Source organism: Osmia bicornis, chromosome 9, assembly GCF_907164935.1.
Source record: "Osmia bicornis bicornis chromosome 9, iOsmBic2.1, whole genome shotgun sequence".
NCBI lineage: Eukaryota > Metazoa > Arthropoda > Insecta > Hymenoptera > Megachilidae > Osmia > Osmia bicornis.
The window spans coordinates 3,850,481-3,867,120 of NC_060224.1; the positions used below are offsets into that span (position 1 = coordinate 3,850,481).

General features: G+C 34.2%; 1 protein-coding gene across 2 annotated transcripts in view; it reads right to left on the reverse strand.

The window, feature by feature from the left end:
* The window catches only part of LOC114878279, a 31,047-nt gene extending 18,104 nt beyond the window's left edge, over window positions 1-12,943 (reverse strand). Inside the window, exons 1-4 of one of the 2 annotated variants that reach the window (XM_029191892.2) lie at window positions 12,877-12,943; window positions 12,609-12,712; window positions 10,623-10,766; window positions 9,751-9,925 (exon numbers count right to left, since the gene is read on the reverse strand). The gene's annotated coding sequence lies outside the window, so the exon portion shown is untranslated. The remainder of the gene's footprint in view (window positions 1-9,750; window positions 9,926-10,622; window positions 10,767-12,608; window positions 12,713-12,876) is intronic. The other variant, XM_029191893.2, reaches the window with a different exon arrangement.
* Window positions 12,944-16,640: the final 3,697 nt, after the last annotated feature.

Below are 16,640 nucleotides of genomic sequence, written 5' to 3' on the forward strand. Positions count from 1 at the left end.
CTTTCTGCTTTCCATCGATCCTGATGCTGCTTTTGGACAACGAAGGCCATGCTTTCGAGGATTTTTTCTTCTTCTTTTTTGAAACTACCAGGAGGTTGATTTAGAGAGATATGTTTATAAGTTAATGTAACGTTATCAGAGGGTGGTGTGTATGTGTAGATTGTAACAACGTTAGGAAGTGATGCTTGAAAAATCGGTATGTGAAAGTGGATAATGACTTTCGGTATAAAGTATCTCAATGGTGTATCGAAAGTAATAGGGAAGAAAGTTATGGATCTGTGGTACGATCGAAAGTAGCGATCGGTATAACATTGTTCGATATTGTAGGAAAAAATGGTTAATGGTTGTAGGCCTCTCGCAACCATTTCATTTCTGGAAATGGATAAAAAGTTGACAGGTTTTCTATTCTGAGACTATTGGATCTTATTTTATTCACGCCTGTCCAATCAGTTCCTGTTCCCTACCTAATTATTCATCTAATTGATTCCACGTGTCATCAAGAAAAAAAAGAAAAAAAAGGAGAACGATGTAACGCGATCCGAGGAACGCGATCAGAATTACAAAATCGAATTATCCCTGAATTATCCAAGGGGTCTCTATTAAAGCGTCACTCGCGACATCCCGGTGACGCTTCTGAACAATTATAGCACCGCGATCTCGATTGGAATCCGGATCTGTCAGCATGATTAACCACGTCAGACGAGATTGCAGACAAGTTGCAACGTTTAATATTATTAGAGCTCCAAGTTAAAGCTATTGTAAGACGAAATCGTGGCAAGAAAAAGGACTCTTTCCCAGGCTGTGATATTTTTCTAGACGTCTGTTCGGTCTAGACGTTCCCCTACAGCGATTCGTCCTGGTCGTTGACGAAAAAAAGCGTGAATTCACGCTGACGCGAGCGATTTTCGTGATAAAAGTAAAGAATAGAGACCTCTCGAATGGGAAATTTGCCTGTTTTCGTCCTTTCTTCTTTCGCACCGTCTGAACGGTCCGTGGAAAAAATTGTTTTGAGCGATCCAACGAGCAATCTGGACATTGTTAGCCGCAAGATGAATAAAAGAATGATCAATGGTTATTATGGAGACGTTAGTATTATAACGTAGACTAAAAGCTATGATTCCCGCTGTCTCGGTGGTTTCAAGAAAAGGAGGATTCAAAAAATCAAGGATATTAAAAGAACAAAGAATTACGATCGAAAGAATCATCCTAACGGCACAAAAGTTTGCTCGTAAACCTGAAACGGAGCAAGGTTTTCAAATTATACCACTTTGCTGCTATGTAGATTGAAAGAAAACAACGAGGTGCTACAGTATAATGGCCTGATTAACAAGTGCTATTATCTTGTTGAGAGCTAAGCATTAGTGGTCTAAAAGCATTGCAAAACTTCACACTAATGCTAGACTATTAACCGGTTGAAGTTTTGCTAATAACCATTGGCTCTTTAATTAGAGGAACAAATTCTAGCTATTATCTTTGCTTACCTACATGGTGTTTTTACTACATATTATTATAAATATATTCGTTTTTTTATTCTCATAGAAGAAAGGCAGGTTTGTGAGAAAGGCTTTCAAAGAGACACCGATCGAATTGATGATACCTTGACCTTCGTTAAAAAATGAATCGTTGACCTCAACCCGATAATTACTACGCTTTCATCCGTGACATGGTACGAGGAGTCCACTGATATCCAATATCACGAAGAAGGTTAATTCTCGAATCCTTGAACTATCGATCAACCTGGATCTCTTGATTTCAGTTCACTAAAGTGGAAACTTAATAAAAACGAAAATGATTTTTGCGACAGACTGATGTTGGTAAAAACAGCTCAAAATGGTTAAATAATCTAAGATTTGTTTATTTTGCCTGGACTATTGCGTAAGAACGCCTTTCAGAGAAAGCGTGAGATAGAAGGTAACATCTCAGAAATTGATTAAAAAAAAAAAATTCCTCAACACTTCTTCAAATAAGTTAGATACGCGCAGTTTGTTATATACCTCCTCGGGATACCTGAAGTAATCTTATAAACCTCAAAGGAAATACTTTATTAAAACATTTATCTAGGAATTTAGATCGCTAGACAAGTCACGCGAGCGATTATCCGTGAAACCTGTTTGAAATAATGGCTTGCATACCATTCACCTTTTCTACGATGCACTTCGTCCAAAACAAAGTTTATATACGTTGCTCTTAACCCTTTCGCTACTAAGGGCGATTGCAGTTGTTCGCCTTGAAATAACCACTCGATACTACAAACGATAATACTCGTTCTAAAAGCGTTCGCGTTTCTAAATCGCCGAGGTATACGATGGAGATCAAATTAAAATATATACACCTTGGTTAATTAATTTTCCAACAACTGTGTCTTTCAGAATTAACTAGTTACTCTTACACAGTTCCCAAATTTCTATTGCCTAATCAAACTTAATTATGTATGAAATGCAAAGAAAACTTGTTCGAGAAATTACACATCGAGTTTAAGACGTCAATTATACAAGATATATTCGTTGATTACATATAAACTAGACTTCATGTAACTAAACAGCAGTTTAAGTTGTTTTATCGAATCAATTACATATTAATCTGTATGATTCGTGCCTGGTTTGCCAATGTACGAATTGTTATGCGGAAAGAATTCCAATAGAACACACGTTCAATCACGGGTTACAAGACCCCGATCGATCGAATTACTTTGATTACACCTTATGATAGGTAATCAGCAGAGAAAATTGAAACACGAAAGCACAAGAAACCATCGCCAAGCACAGGGGATCTTGATTCTGCTGGTAATACACGTGACAAAGCTATCGTATAAGGTAACTCGGTTTATCGAACGGTGCAATCGTAATTTGATTATTTCACAGTCGAGAGTTCGATCATGATCACTCGAAGCTATTGTCCTTCCACTTTCGATTCTGGATCGTTTCCTCGTTGAATTGTCGCAGTTAAATGGAGCGAACAGAGAAAACACAGGGACGTAGATGAAAAGAACCGAAGGACAACGATGAACTATGCAATTATCGCCGGACGTATCCTCATAAAATTGGCAAATTAATTGTACGGATCAACGATAAGGATCCTTATGAAAGTCTAACAAAGGTTTAGTCATTGGACGAACTGGAAAATCGAAGGGGAACACGGTGTAATGTTTCTTTTAATAGCCTTAATTAGTGGTTCCCTGTTTCATCTTTAATAATTAATTTAATTAATCAAAATTACATAAAAATTATCGTGAATCAACCGATGAAATAATGTGAAAAGAAAAAAAGATTTTAATTAATCTTATCATGAACTCGATCAAGCTTTTTTATTGAAATCCAACCTTGTGTCATCGCAATTAATGAAATACTCAGTCTCGCAACATGAGACGATATTCATAGTCAGCTTTTCAATGCCACAATACCATCGATGGGTCGATTCAATTAAATCGTTCGATCATTAACCGAATATTTTTTTTTTCTCTGCGTTCTGGTTAAATCATCGAACAGGTACAAACAGGTATCGATTATTGAGTGGTTACGATTTATTGGATCAAGGTGTCATTTGCGTTCAACCGTCACGCGGAAGAGTTTTGCCCGTGATTTCCAGGCCGTGTAAGAAGGCAACCAGAAACACCTTGCACGATGATTTTGCATGTACGGTCTCATGTTCTATTTGCCCTGACTTTAATTGCATCTTCGGACTTTGAACGACCTGATTATCCGCGGAAATGTAAATGCACGATCGAACTTCGTCGTACTCCATTAACTACTAACAGTGCTACAAGTTTTTTCAGTATACCTACATTTTAAGATTAACAAAACGGAAGTATATCGGTAGAAAAATGAATTTTTAAAATCCCTGATGATCCAGATTACCATGATAGTCAAAATATCGATAGAATGATCCTTTTTATTTAATTTAAAAAGATAAGATTCTGCGACCAGACCACGAAGAAAGATCACGACCGACCTTGAACCAGGCACTCATTCTGGTAGTCCTTGATACGCCGGAATCTTGATGTAATTTATAGAAACATTCACCTGTGTGTTCCGGAACCACGAGTCGTCACGTCCCGGACCCTAAGTGAGTTCATGTTGCAAAATGAGTCACTAAAACTCTAGCTATTTTTGCATCTACGTCAAGCATCACGCAAGTGGGAACAGTTACATTCCTTTTGTACTGTTGATTCTGTTGGGTAGCGATAAATCTGGTTCACGAAATTCACCAAGTGTTCGCGTCACCGGCGGAAGTGGACGTTCGTCGGGCTTCCGTTGCAGACGAATTCAGCTCATGGACGTTCGATGCGCGTGACGCGGCGAGTAAATTGCCGGTTTGTTACTCGGAAGGCGGTGCAAACCATCGAACAAGCAATTAGTAATACGAATGCACCTTTTTATGAGGTCACCGCGTTGCCTTCGCTCGTTAGTCGATATTCCTTCTCCTTCGTCGACGATTCCTCCACGAAAGATTTCGATCTGTTCAACCTTACAACGAGGACTTTTTCTATTCTATGATTATTCTACTCTTCTTAATTTTGCAACGTTTGGAAATTGATCGCGAAAGAAACGACAAGACCATGAATTCTTTCCTCGAAATGAAGGTAGATTCGATGGATTGGGGAAAATCGTTTGAGAATTTCTGGAGATGGCTGGTTTATGACACGCAAATTGCGGGACGGGTCGTAAAAAGGGGCGAAAAATGGCACGAGCCAATCTGCGGGAAGCTTTAAATCAAAGGCAAGGGGAATCTTCCTTGTTGAGCTCCTTTGATTGCGGTTTATATCACCTTTATATCACGTTTTTATTGTAAGAACATTTTTGACAGTCTATGTATGACAATCGCAATATTGTGTGTTCTGTTTTGTATCTAAAGGGTAAGGGATATTATTCGATTCTATTATTCCAGAGTTAATAGGATTATGTTTAAGAGTTTCATTGTGCTAATTCTTAAATTCAATTAACCAAGTGAACGATAATGAAATAAAAAGTTAAGCATCAAAGTCACAAACACGTGACACTGTTTGTCAGTGTTAATACGTCAATTTCCCATGGGTGAAGAATTACGAAAAAGTTGTGGAAAATCGTGAGAACATGTTGTTAATGATGCAAGAGAAATGCAAGGACGTGTAACACGTTGACGCCTCGCATTGCAGAAATATCATGTATGGTTCGGTGAAATAATCTGCTCGAGAGACCAGTTCGAGCCGTCTAAATTTGCGTAACAGTAAATTCCACAAGGTATGCGAGTCCAGCTCTTTGATTGAACGCTTACAACGCACTCTCTTCAAGAGTGTACACACGTGGATCATGGCAATCAAAGCCTGCCAACGATAACTGCAATCTCACGTTATAGTAAATGAACACTCTGTCACGACTGACAACTTTGTAATTTTGCTAGGTCAGCGATTTGAGTTAGAATTTACACAATTTAAATAAATCTGTTATGTGTATTATGACACTTTTGAAAGTGCGCCTTGGTCCGAGTGTACTTGGTTAACAACTGTAGGTAAGGTTAATATCTTTTTTATCATATATGGGCAGTAAAATAATGTTTGATATTTTTGATCTACTTTAACATCTACCTTATCATTTGAACCCGAATCAATCATTTTGCCGGTAAGTTTTTCTCGGGGCACCGACGAGACTGGACCTATCAGCCGATGGTAGATGAAACTCTGAATTACATGGAACTACACTGACAATGAGAAAGACGACCAGGAATAATTAGATACTACTATATTCGCTGCTATGGACCTTCTTCTCTTCTCTCCCCTTCTGCCGTGTTCCCTTCCATATTGTAGCATTTTTCTTCTTTCCTGTCTCCTGCTTCAATTTTTCAGAGCGTACTCTTCTTCGTCCTAACTGCAGCGTCCTAACCACTTCTTTCTTCTTCATTTGTTTCCTTTCTTCTCCGTTTGTCTTCTTTCCTCTCCGTTTGTCTTCTTTCCTCTCCGTTTGTCTTCTTTCCTCTCCGTTTGTCTTCTTTCCTCTCCGTTTGTCTTCTTTCCTCTCCGTTTGTCTTCTTTCCTCTCCGTTTGTCTTCTTTCCGCACCGTTTGTCTTCTTTCTTCTTCGTTTGTCATCTTTCCTCTCCGTTTGTCTTCTTTCCTCTCCGTTTGTCTTCTTTCCTCTCCGTTTGTCTTCTTTCTTCTCCGTTTGTCTTCTTTCTTCTCCGTTTGTCTTCTTTCCTCTACGTTTGTCATCTTTCCTCTCCGTTTGTCTTCTTTCCTCTCCGTTTGTCTTCTTTCCTCTCCGTTTGTCTTCTTTCCTCTCCGTTTGTCTTCTTTCCTCTCCGTTTGTCTTCTTTCCTCTCCGTTTGTCTTCTTTCCTCTCCGTTTGTCTTCTTTCTTCACCTCTTCTCTTCTGAAGCGGCCAATTTTTGCAAATGTGCTGCATTGTCTTCTCCGTTGGACACCCTACCCTTTCCTCTTCTGGGACAATCTCTATTCTTCTTCCGTCACGCTGACAATTCCGTTGAGTTTTTCTTTTCTTCCGCGCTTTCTTCGCTGTTCTACAGCAATCTCTTCTCATCCGCATCGTCCTCGTCTTTATTGCAAATTCTTCTTTTCTTCTGCACCGTGCAACCTAACCTAACAATTGCGAATGTGCCACCGTCTTCAATAACAAATACCGATGAAATGCGAATATCAGTATGGCCAATTGCATTCCTACCCGCGAATTGAATTCGATCATTGTTGACACTCGCGAATATATCACGTGCTACACCTCAGCCTCAGCTTTAGCTTTCGCCTTAGTTTTCGCCTTCGCCTTAGCTTTAGCTTCCACCTTAGCCTTAGCTTTAGCTATCACCTTCGCCTTAGCTTTAGCTATCGCTTTCACCTTAGCTTTAGTTTTACACCTAGGCTTTGGATTCTGCTTTCACCTAGGCCTTAGCTTGGGTTTTCACCTTAGCCTTAGCTTTAGTTTCCACCTTAGCCTTAGCTTCAGCTTCCACCTTAGCTTTCGCCTTAGCACCGGCTCTAATTTAAGCTGTCGCTCGTTCTATCTCTCTAATTTTAAGTTGACTCCCTATTTCCTAATCACCGTCATCACACTCGGTAAGTGTGGCATATGATCGTTATGAAATTTCAGCCGCACCGCTACTGCAAATTTTCGTAAAACAGCTCAAATGCCTTGATCAAAATTAGAAATATGAAATTGAAATTTACTAACGGTGGCACAGACGCGCCCTTTTAGTCGCCTTTTACGACAAGCAGGGATACTATGGGCGTATTCTACATCCCCCCGCCCATAGAAGGTGATTTGAGACGATAAAAAATACAACACAATTGATACAATACAAATGTACAGTGCAATACCAATAAAATGTGATAAATTGAATGTTTTAATTGTTTTTAGATAATATAATTTTATTTTTATTGATGAACAAGTAATTATCAGGGTTGGGTTATCGTAGAAAATTATTCGTCTATGTAGGTAAATCTTGTTTTGTCATTGTTAAAATTTACTTGAATGCAATAATTTAAAAATTTAAGTAAAATGGAAGCTAATAAAAAATGATAAAAAGGATAACGATAAAAATTATTTTAAAAAAAGCGCGTGACTTTACTTGTTAATGTAGCAATTAATTTGATTTAAATGATTTAATTTAATTTGATTGGAAAACAACATATAATGTCAGTTCACAATGACGTAGTTATACTTGATGACGTCATTTGTAGACAAAATGTAATATAATTTGCAATTTAACATGTTCGCTACCAGAGTCACATAAGTACATATATCTATCATCATATTTTGTATCATATGTTTTAAAACACCTGCAATTCAGAGTCTGTCACAAAATCCATAAAATAATATAATATAATAATATGCATAGTTTATAGTAATATTTCTTTGTTTTATGTTATTTCAAAGTATAAGAAAAGAAATAGTCTATGATGGACGAATTTCTAATTAAGTGCTATTACTGAACATGTTAAATTGTCAACAGATATCTAGTGAGCATAGTGACTGCAAAAAGTAGTGAAAAAGATATTAATATCTACTTAAATCAGAATTGAAGGATGACTTTCCATAAAAAGAAGGAAAGACATCCTTTGGTGATGTGCGATGATGTCCCACGATGTCCCACGACGATCTTCTTTCTTCGACTACTCAATGAGTCAGCTCAAAGATTCCATAAAAATGAGAAATATATTGAAAATGAGTGTCGTACACAACGACCAACTATTAAATAGAATAGCTGTCCGAAGCATGCAACAAAAAAAAAACGGAATTTTTGAGCAGATTTCATTGAAGTAGTCCTTTTTCGTCCGGGCCTAGAGCCGCGGGCGAGCTTACATACTAGGTATAGACCAAGATTTAATCAAAATCAATTAACTAAAAAGTAATTGATTCCGATTATACTACCCCAGGTGCAGACTTTTCACCGGACCTATAAGCCTACCCGAAAGAGAAATGTGATCGGTCTGCTTTCCTGGCCCTTCCTACTTACATCTAAATCACACACACACCAGAAGTAAGTTACCTGCCTGCCTATCCCTATATTTAAAAAAGCAAAATTCATTCATTCCAACACACACACTCCACGGTACTCACACACAACACCCGGGTGCAAGCCTACCCTAGAGAGAACGTCCCGGGACGCCTCCGTCACCCAAGCTTGTAACACACACATTTATACTTTATGTACGTACCATTTGCTGAAATCGACTGACAACGTAGCGTACATTGCATTATTATTAATATAATATTAATGTATTGTGTCATATAAAACTCTTATTGGAATGTAAAATTATTTATGCTATAATAAATACGCTAATACGTTTGTCAATCGCTGTAATATTCCTTAATTCTAAAACCGTACCCACCGCCCTTACCCATACAACGCACACCTGGGTTTGTTGATGAGCTCAGGCTAATAAGTAATGAATACGGGCAAAGAAATAATACACCTACCGTGTGAAGCTGAAAATCCTAAGCTAAAATGATAGATTAGTCGATAGTAAAGCTAACGGGCTAATAAACATTTTAATTTTGAAAGTAAATTATTATGTAAAACATTCTTATATTAGAACTATGATTTTCTTTGAATTAATAAGATTGAACTTAATTAGAATAAAATATTAAAAAATGATTCTGTATGAAATACAAAACTCCAATTATTAAACATTGAAATTAAAAAACTTTAAATAAATTGTATTTAATTATAGCAAAAAACGAATATGTAAAAAAATCACTCTACTTTAAGCAAAAATTGTATCTGTTGAAAATGCAATTTAATAATTAATATACATGTAATACATCCTCGGTTGATTGCATGTCGAAGTAAATTATCTAAGTTGCATGAAATGTACATTCGAAAATGTTACTTCGACGTTAGAATCTAACCGTCGCGAAATGTCTTCTTGCTCATAAAACATATTTAAATCGACAATATAATAATATACTGCATTGAAATATTATAGTATAATCAATGTATTGTAGCAAATCTACGTCATATTTACTGCATATAAAATATACAAATTTTGTATACATTATCAAAATTTAAATTTCCTTTAATTAAAAAACTATTTTAAAAGTTATATTTTATTTGTGAAGTCGGAGGGTCATCCGACTTCTATTCTACAAACTATTTTTTAAAAAGAGACAAGAAGACCCTAGCCTGAACTAAGAAATATAACAATATAAAAATGAAAAAAGATATGAAATATATGTAATATATATGTATACTCCATGAGTATACATTCACTCATGGGTCACTATGCTCACTTAAAATAAGAATAAAATTTTTAATTCTTGGGACTCACCGAACCGGTGAGCAGCTATTGGAAGAAAGGTAGACGAAAACACCCAGCGGATGGTCTCCTCAGCAAATGGTCCCCTCGGCAAATGGTCTCCTCGGCAAATGGTCTCCTTAGCAGATTGATGTTATAGAGTAGTATAGTAGGTAGATTGTTGGCATACTGGCATTGGTTGATAATTCTGTAATTAAAAAACAATAATATTACATTTGTGCCATTTTTAATTTACTTCAGTGGTACATGATATATATTCAATCAATCAATCATAATTTCAAAAAATCTCCATATCCTCAAAACATAAATTTTTGAATAAATATTTTTTAATCTTGAACAATGGCTGGAATAAGTGAGAAATTTGAATTTCCCGCTATAAAGTATCGAAGATTATCGACGCCATATTGAAATAAAGTCAAGATTACTTTTCTCAACTTAAAACACCAAAATATAGAAAATAAAGCAGAAAATAACATAAGATATCAATGATGCTTAAAAAATTATTGATATAAAAGCAGAATAAATGAAGAAAATTCTATTTTAATTCGTATTTATATCGGCGTAATAGTAAAAAACGAGAAAATCAATTATCACGATATATAACAATAAATAATGGGAAAAATGTACTAAAAACATGAAAAAATGCAATAATATTCGAGAAATTATTGATATAAAGAGAAAATAATTCAAATTCTACTGTTCTAATTTCATTATGCATTCACGGCAAGAGCAAAAAATTTCATCTCACGTATTTTTGAAGAAAACGTCGAATTAATGTCAAAAAACAAAGAGTTAGACTTCTCTTCGGCTATTCTTTCTCTTTTTTGTATTTTCAACACCCGAAAGACAATTTATTTTAATATTCGAAGATAATTTAATCTCACCTGCTGTAGAAGCGTGCAAAACGGACGATGCTTCGAAGAGGAATGCTGCACGACGCTACAAGTCTGTGCACTCACCCACACAGCGACGAATCTGATTGGGCGAAATGTCAGCACGCCGAATGGAACAACCAATCACCGCCATTTCTGGAAGTTTTGAAGTGTTTCACAACTTTAATACTAACCGTAACGGAAACGTTCATATAATAAATACAAGCGAAAAAATTAAATAATGTACTTTTTTAGCAACACCCATCTTGTATTACCTTTTTATATTATTGTAATTATGTAATAAATAAAGGGGGATATTACTTTAATAACACTTTCCTATGGCATGATTTTGCTTAACAATATTTAAGAACATATTATTTTAGATATAAATTCTGACACTTATGTGCAATGTATGCATAAGCAAAATGTTAATACGTACAAAAATTATATTCAACCAAAAAAGCATAGAAATTTCACCAGCTAGTAAAAATATTGTAGGAAATACTGATCAAAAATAAAGAAAAATTCAATAAGCTCATAATACTTTGTGGAGATTTTACCTCGCAAATCAATAACCATAATCAAGTATAGAAGAATTAGTAACAGAAAGAACAAATTTAACACACAGCAAAAAAGCAAAAGATATTGCACTAAATTGTACAGGAATAAATTGGCTTGATAATACTAGATAGATACAATCACGTTTCAAGAAAAAGCAGGTATTTAAATAATATTAATGGAAATTTCATTTATCAATAAAAATCAAATGGAAAATCAATAAAGTGAAGGACAATGCAAAAGATGAAGTTGACACAGTGAATGGAAGACTCATTTGAAATAATATAAAGTATAATCAATATTTAAACATATTAGCAAACTCAGTAACAATGACTGAAGGACCAATAAAAACTTTCAATAACAACATAATTGCAAAAATGAAAATAGGCACAAACAGATCTGTTGATTAGCGATAATAATGCATAAAAAAAGGAGATAAGGCACAGATCAAGAGAAATAAGCCATGGTTTGATTAAAAAGGATACAAATCTTGTAGGAAGATATAGAACAAATCACAATTAACAACATTCTGTGTACACAAAAAGCAAATGAAAAGCTTCTCCTTACAATTAATCAACAAAATATAACTGTCTTACCATCTTTCTCTCTGGCATCAAACTTATATTTAATACTATTGTATTAATACTACTACATTAAATATAACATAAATTTATAGGATAGGAAAGCTTGATATACTCTTGTATTATCTGCTGAATGTACAATAGAAAACTACATGTTATTTTATAAAATGCTCTCAATCGATATGAACAAATGAGTGATTATTCTGATTTTGTTTGGCTGTGTAATACAGGATGACTGAAATTTTGTTTATTTTGCCTAAAATGCTGCTTTTTTAAAAATCTATTAATCTCCCCTGTCTCCTCTTGTTATTTATATAACATATCTGTGCCTTGTCATAAATATTAGAAGGCCACAGCTAATTGTAAATAAATTGACATAAGTATGAACACTGTACTTACCCTTACATTTAAGTGAAGATTATATTAAGCAAAATGTATAAATATAATACATATAATATAATATAATACAATAACCATAAAATATAAATACAGAGAAATAATAATGAAGTATAAAAGAACTAACAAAATATGTATCTTTATTCTTCAACCAAATCATTATGTGAAAAACTGTTATATTGGGACCATATTTTTTCTATGTTAATAAAATTGCATTCAACGAGGACAATAAAAAGTTCAAAAATAATTCTATTTTAAATAAGAGACTCTAATTTTGAACAATGCAATAAAATAATTGATATTTATTCACAAATACTGATATTATTAATCATAATAAAAAATGCTGATATATGTATGTAGTTATGTAAAAACTACTTGCATTCTAATTATGTAATCTAATCAAACTCTAATCAAAGTATATTTAATTATAAAAAAGAAGTAGAGTTTTTATTCTTTTACTCACCAAACTAACAACCAGATATTGAAGGATAGTTGGATGGAAACACTCTGCTGATGATCTCTGTTGGTTGATATTGAGAAATCATATATTAACATTGATCGACCTTTCTGTAATTATAAAAGCAACACTGCTTTGACATTGGCAAGGAAAACCTCGAATTAATGTCAGAAATCAGGGATCCAGACTTCTCTTCGGCTATTCTTTCTGTTTTTTGTACTTTCAACATCCGAAAGACAATTTAATGTAATATTTAAAGATAATATAATCTTACCTGTTACAGACACGTGCAAAAACAACGAAGCTTCGAAGAGGAATGCTGCACTACACTACAAGACTGCACACACACCTACACAGCGACGAATCTGATTGGGCGAAATGAGAGCACGCTGAATGGAACAACCAATCACCGCCATTTCTGGAAGTTTCGAAGTGCTTCGAAACTTTAATACTAATCGTAATGGAAACATTCGATAAAAATTATCGACGCCATATTGAACTATAGTCAAGATTACTTCTTTTAGCTAAAAACATCAAAATGTAGGGCCGAAAGTAAAAAAAGGAACATAAGATATCAACGCAATGTACGAAATTCTCGATATAAAAGCAGAATAAATGAAGGAAATATTATTTTATTTTATATTATATCGGCAGTGTGGTCAAAAACAGGAAATTAATTATAACAATTTAGAATGATGATCTTACGAACACTGTGTTATGTATAAAATTAATATTTTTCTGTATAGTAAGGAGGCTAAAAAAATACATTATTCAGTTTTTCTTTTGTATTTATTATTTTATCGTTTATTTTGCGTTAGTTTTAAAGTTTTGCACTACATGCTTTTTTTCCACCAATGGCAGTTTTTTGTCATTTAATTTCGACCAATTAGAATCGTCGCTACTGGCTAGTGCACAAGATCGCCACTTCCTTGTGAAGCTTCGTCCTGAGTACACGTGTTTGCAACAAAGTTGCAAACTTTGACATTAAACAGTATTAAAATATTATATTAAATTGTGTATTAAGTATCAGCAGTACAAAGAACACAAAACAAAATTGATGAGAAGGCCGGAGTCATGATTTCTGACATCAATTCCATATTGTCTTCAAAAATGCGTAAGCTGAAAATTTATATTCTATTCTACCGATATAGATACGAATTAAAATAATATTTTCTTCAATTATTCTGCATTTATCACAATAATTTATTAAATACCAATAGTATCTTATGTTCTTTTCTACTTTCTTTTCAATATTTTGGTTTTCTAGATTGAAAAAAGTAATCTTGACTTTATTTCAATATGGCGTTGATAACGTTTTTACGAACCTTTCTGTTCTTTTAATGTTAAAGTGTCGAAGCAATTCGAAGTTTCTGCCGATGCCTGTGATTGGTTGAACCATTATGGCGTCCACGCTTTTCGACCAATCAGATTCATCATTGCAGGGCGAAGTGTGCGGAGTGTGGTGTAGTGCATCATTTCTCTTCGAAGCTTCGTTCGTCTCGCACGTGTCTGTGACAGGTAAGATTATATTAACTTTAAATATTAAATTAAATGTCTTTCGGGTGTTAGAAGTACGAAAAACTGAAAGAAAAGTTGAAGAGAAGTTTAGATTCTTAATTCTTGATTCTCATTTTCTTAAAAAATACGTAAATTGAACATTGTTGCCCTTGTCGCGAATGCACAATGAGGTTGGAACAACAGAATCTGATTTATTTTCCCTTTCGTGTCGTTAATTCCCTAAACATTATTGAATGTTTTTAGTACTGTTCCACACAATTTACTATTTTATGTTTAATAACATTCTTTCTTGAGCATCGTAATATTTTGGGACTTATTCGTCTTGTTGCTTCGGTATCGGCCGGTAGCGGACGATACTGAACAATACCAAACAGTGCCGATTGCTCTTCGTCGGGAAGGGGGGTTACGTCATTTCTCTCGCGAACGTCGAATTGATAAGACGTGTTGAGGGCATCCTTCTGAGCGGGTAGAACATAGGTATGCGCATAGGTTATCTATTCAACTATTGTGCATAAATTATAAAGTTCGATTATTGGTTAATCATAATTTTATTCCTGTTGGTTAAATTTTATTTACATGAATTTGTATTTGTTATTTGTTACAGATATTTTCCTGATACTGAAAGAACGCCATGCGATACGACGCTATGGGATTTGATATTGATTTGAAACATTTTTCGTATAAAATTGGTAACATTTTGATTTATTGTAATCAATTAATAATATTTATTTTACTTTTTTTTTATTGTGTGGTTATTAATTGTAAGCATTTTTAATAATTAATTATTGGTACCAAGGTCAAGGAAGAAAAGATTACAGAAATGTTTTTTTCTTTGATTAGTTAATAGAAAAAAAATAATTAATTTTTCATTTTACTGAATAATTTTAACTAATAGTTTCATAATCTGTTTTATTACAAATTAGAACGAAATTGAAACAATTTGTATTTTACTGCAGATAATTGCTTCTCGTCTGCAATTATTTAATTATATTCTTATTATTTTAAACAATCTGTTTTTCTTAAATCGTAATAATTATATTATAATATACAGCTTTCGGTGCAAGTTTAAATTAAAATAGAATCATGTTATTAAATTATATGCTGTTTAAGCTTGATTAATTATTGGACTTCGTTTATTGAAAAGAATTTAGATAATTTATAAATCACGACATAATAGAATTTCCAACAATTTGTAGTATGCTTTCAATTCTAACAACAAAAATCGTCTACTTTAATAAAATATTCTAATATACATATTTCTCAAACAATGGTTTTCTATCACTGTAATATTCATTGAAATATTTATCAACAATTGCTTAAAACATTTCATGATTACGACATTACCTAGCATAAACATTTAATTTTAACAATATTCGTGTTCATTGAAGATATTTCACAAACACTGATATCTCCATTCACACATAATAACAGTATTTCCTTAACCAACGCTCAATAAGAAGAATGTTTGTTTTCTTTTGTATATTTCCACCCATCCCAACCTCCTCACTAATCTTTTCTTCCAGGAATTGTTGTGGCCGCGCGCAAGGCGGTCGGTAGAGTCAGTGTTTGTACGAACATAGTTCCAATGTTTTGATTTTTTCAAGGGTGAACTGGCCCTGAATAGAGTTGCGTTTGTACAATTAGGAATCACGCGAAAGTAGAGTCAGTGTTTGCTACGTATTATAAAATATTTTCTAGAGCATCGCGGCTCTGATTTTCTTTTTTACACCGCGAAGGTAAAGTCTCTACATTTGTTCGCCGGAAATTATTCACGGTCGCGTTACTAGTACTTTATATCTTTATTTTTATTTTTTATTTTTTTGTTTCAATTTCTCGATATATTCGGTATTAGAGTCAGAGCACCACTGAAGAGGAGTCTTGGGCGTTGCTCCATAAGGAAAGAGTGTAAGTATCTTATTACTTTATTTAATTAATTTTAATTCAAATAGAATAATTTACAATTTCGACACTTGATAATTGACAGTTCTTTTTAATTGCTAATATTTTATAAAATTCAAATTCATCTATAATTTTATAAAGGTTGATAATTTTCATAATTAACCATAATTCTTTTTTGTTCTGTTACAGATGAATTTCTAAATTTTGCCGAGTTCCTGAACACCCTGATGACTGGGCCGATGATTTCCTTCAGGACTTCCGTCTTCTTCTATAAGCCAACCTGCTACCTGGTTGCTGAGCATCCTCCTACTTGACTGTCGGAAGAAGAGCATATCTGCGAACGGTGAGTCGCATGTTTTATGATTCCTCCGGTGCCCAATCATGTCGTAGGACGAATGGTCCGAATCGACACGGGCTACTGGTTGTATATGTAGTTGGCTAGCACAGTGACCATGGGTATGATTATACTCATGAGTAGTTACATTTTTATTGTATTTCATTTTATTTAGTTCAGGCTAGGTCTTCTTGCACTTCGCGTTTAAACATTATTTCTATTCCACATATTCCAATAGAAATTTATCAAACATATGAATGCTTTAAAATGTTCATGATACCATTTTA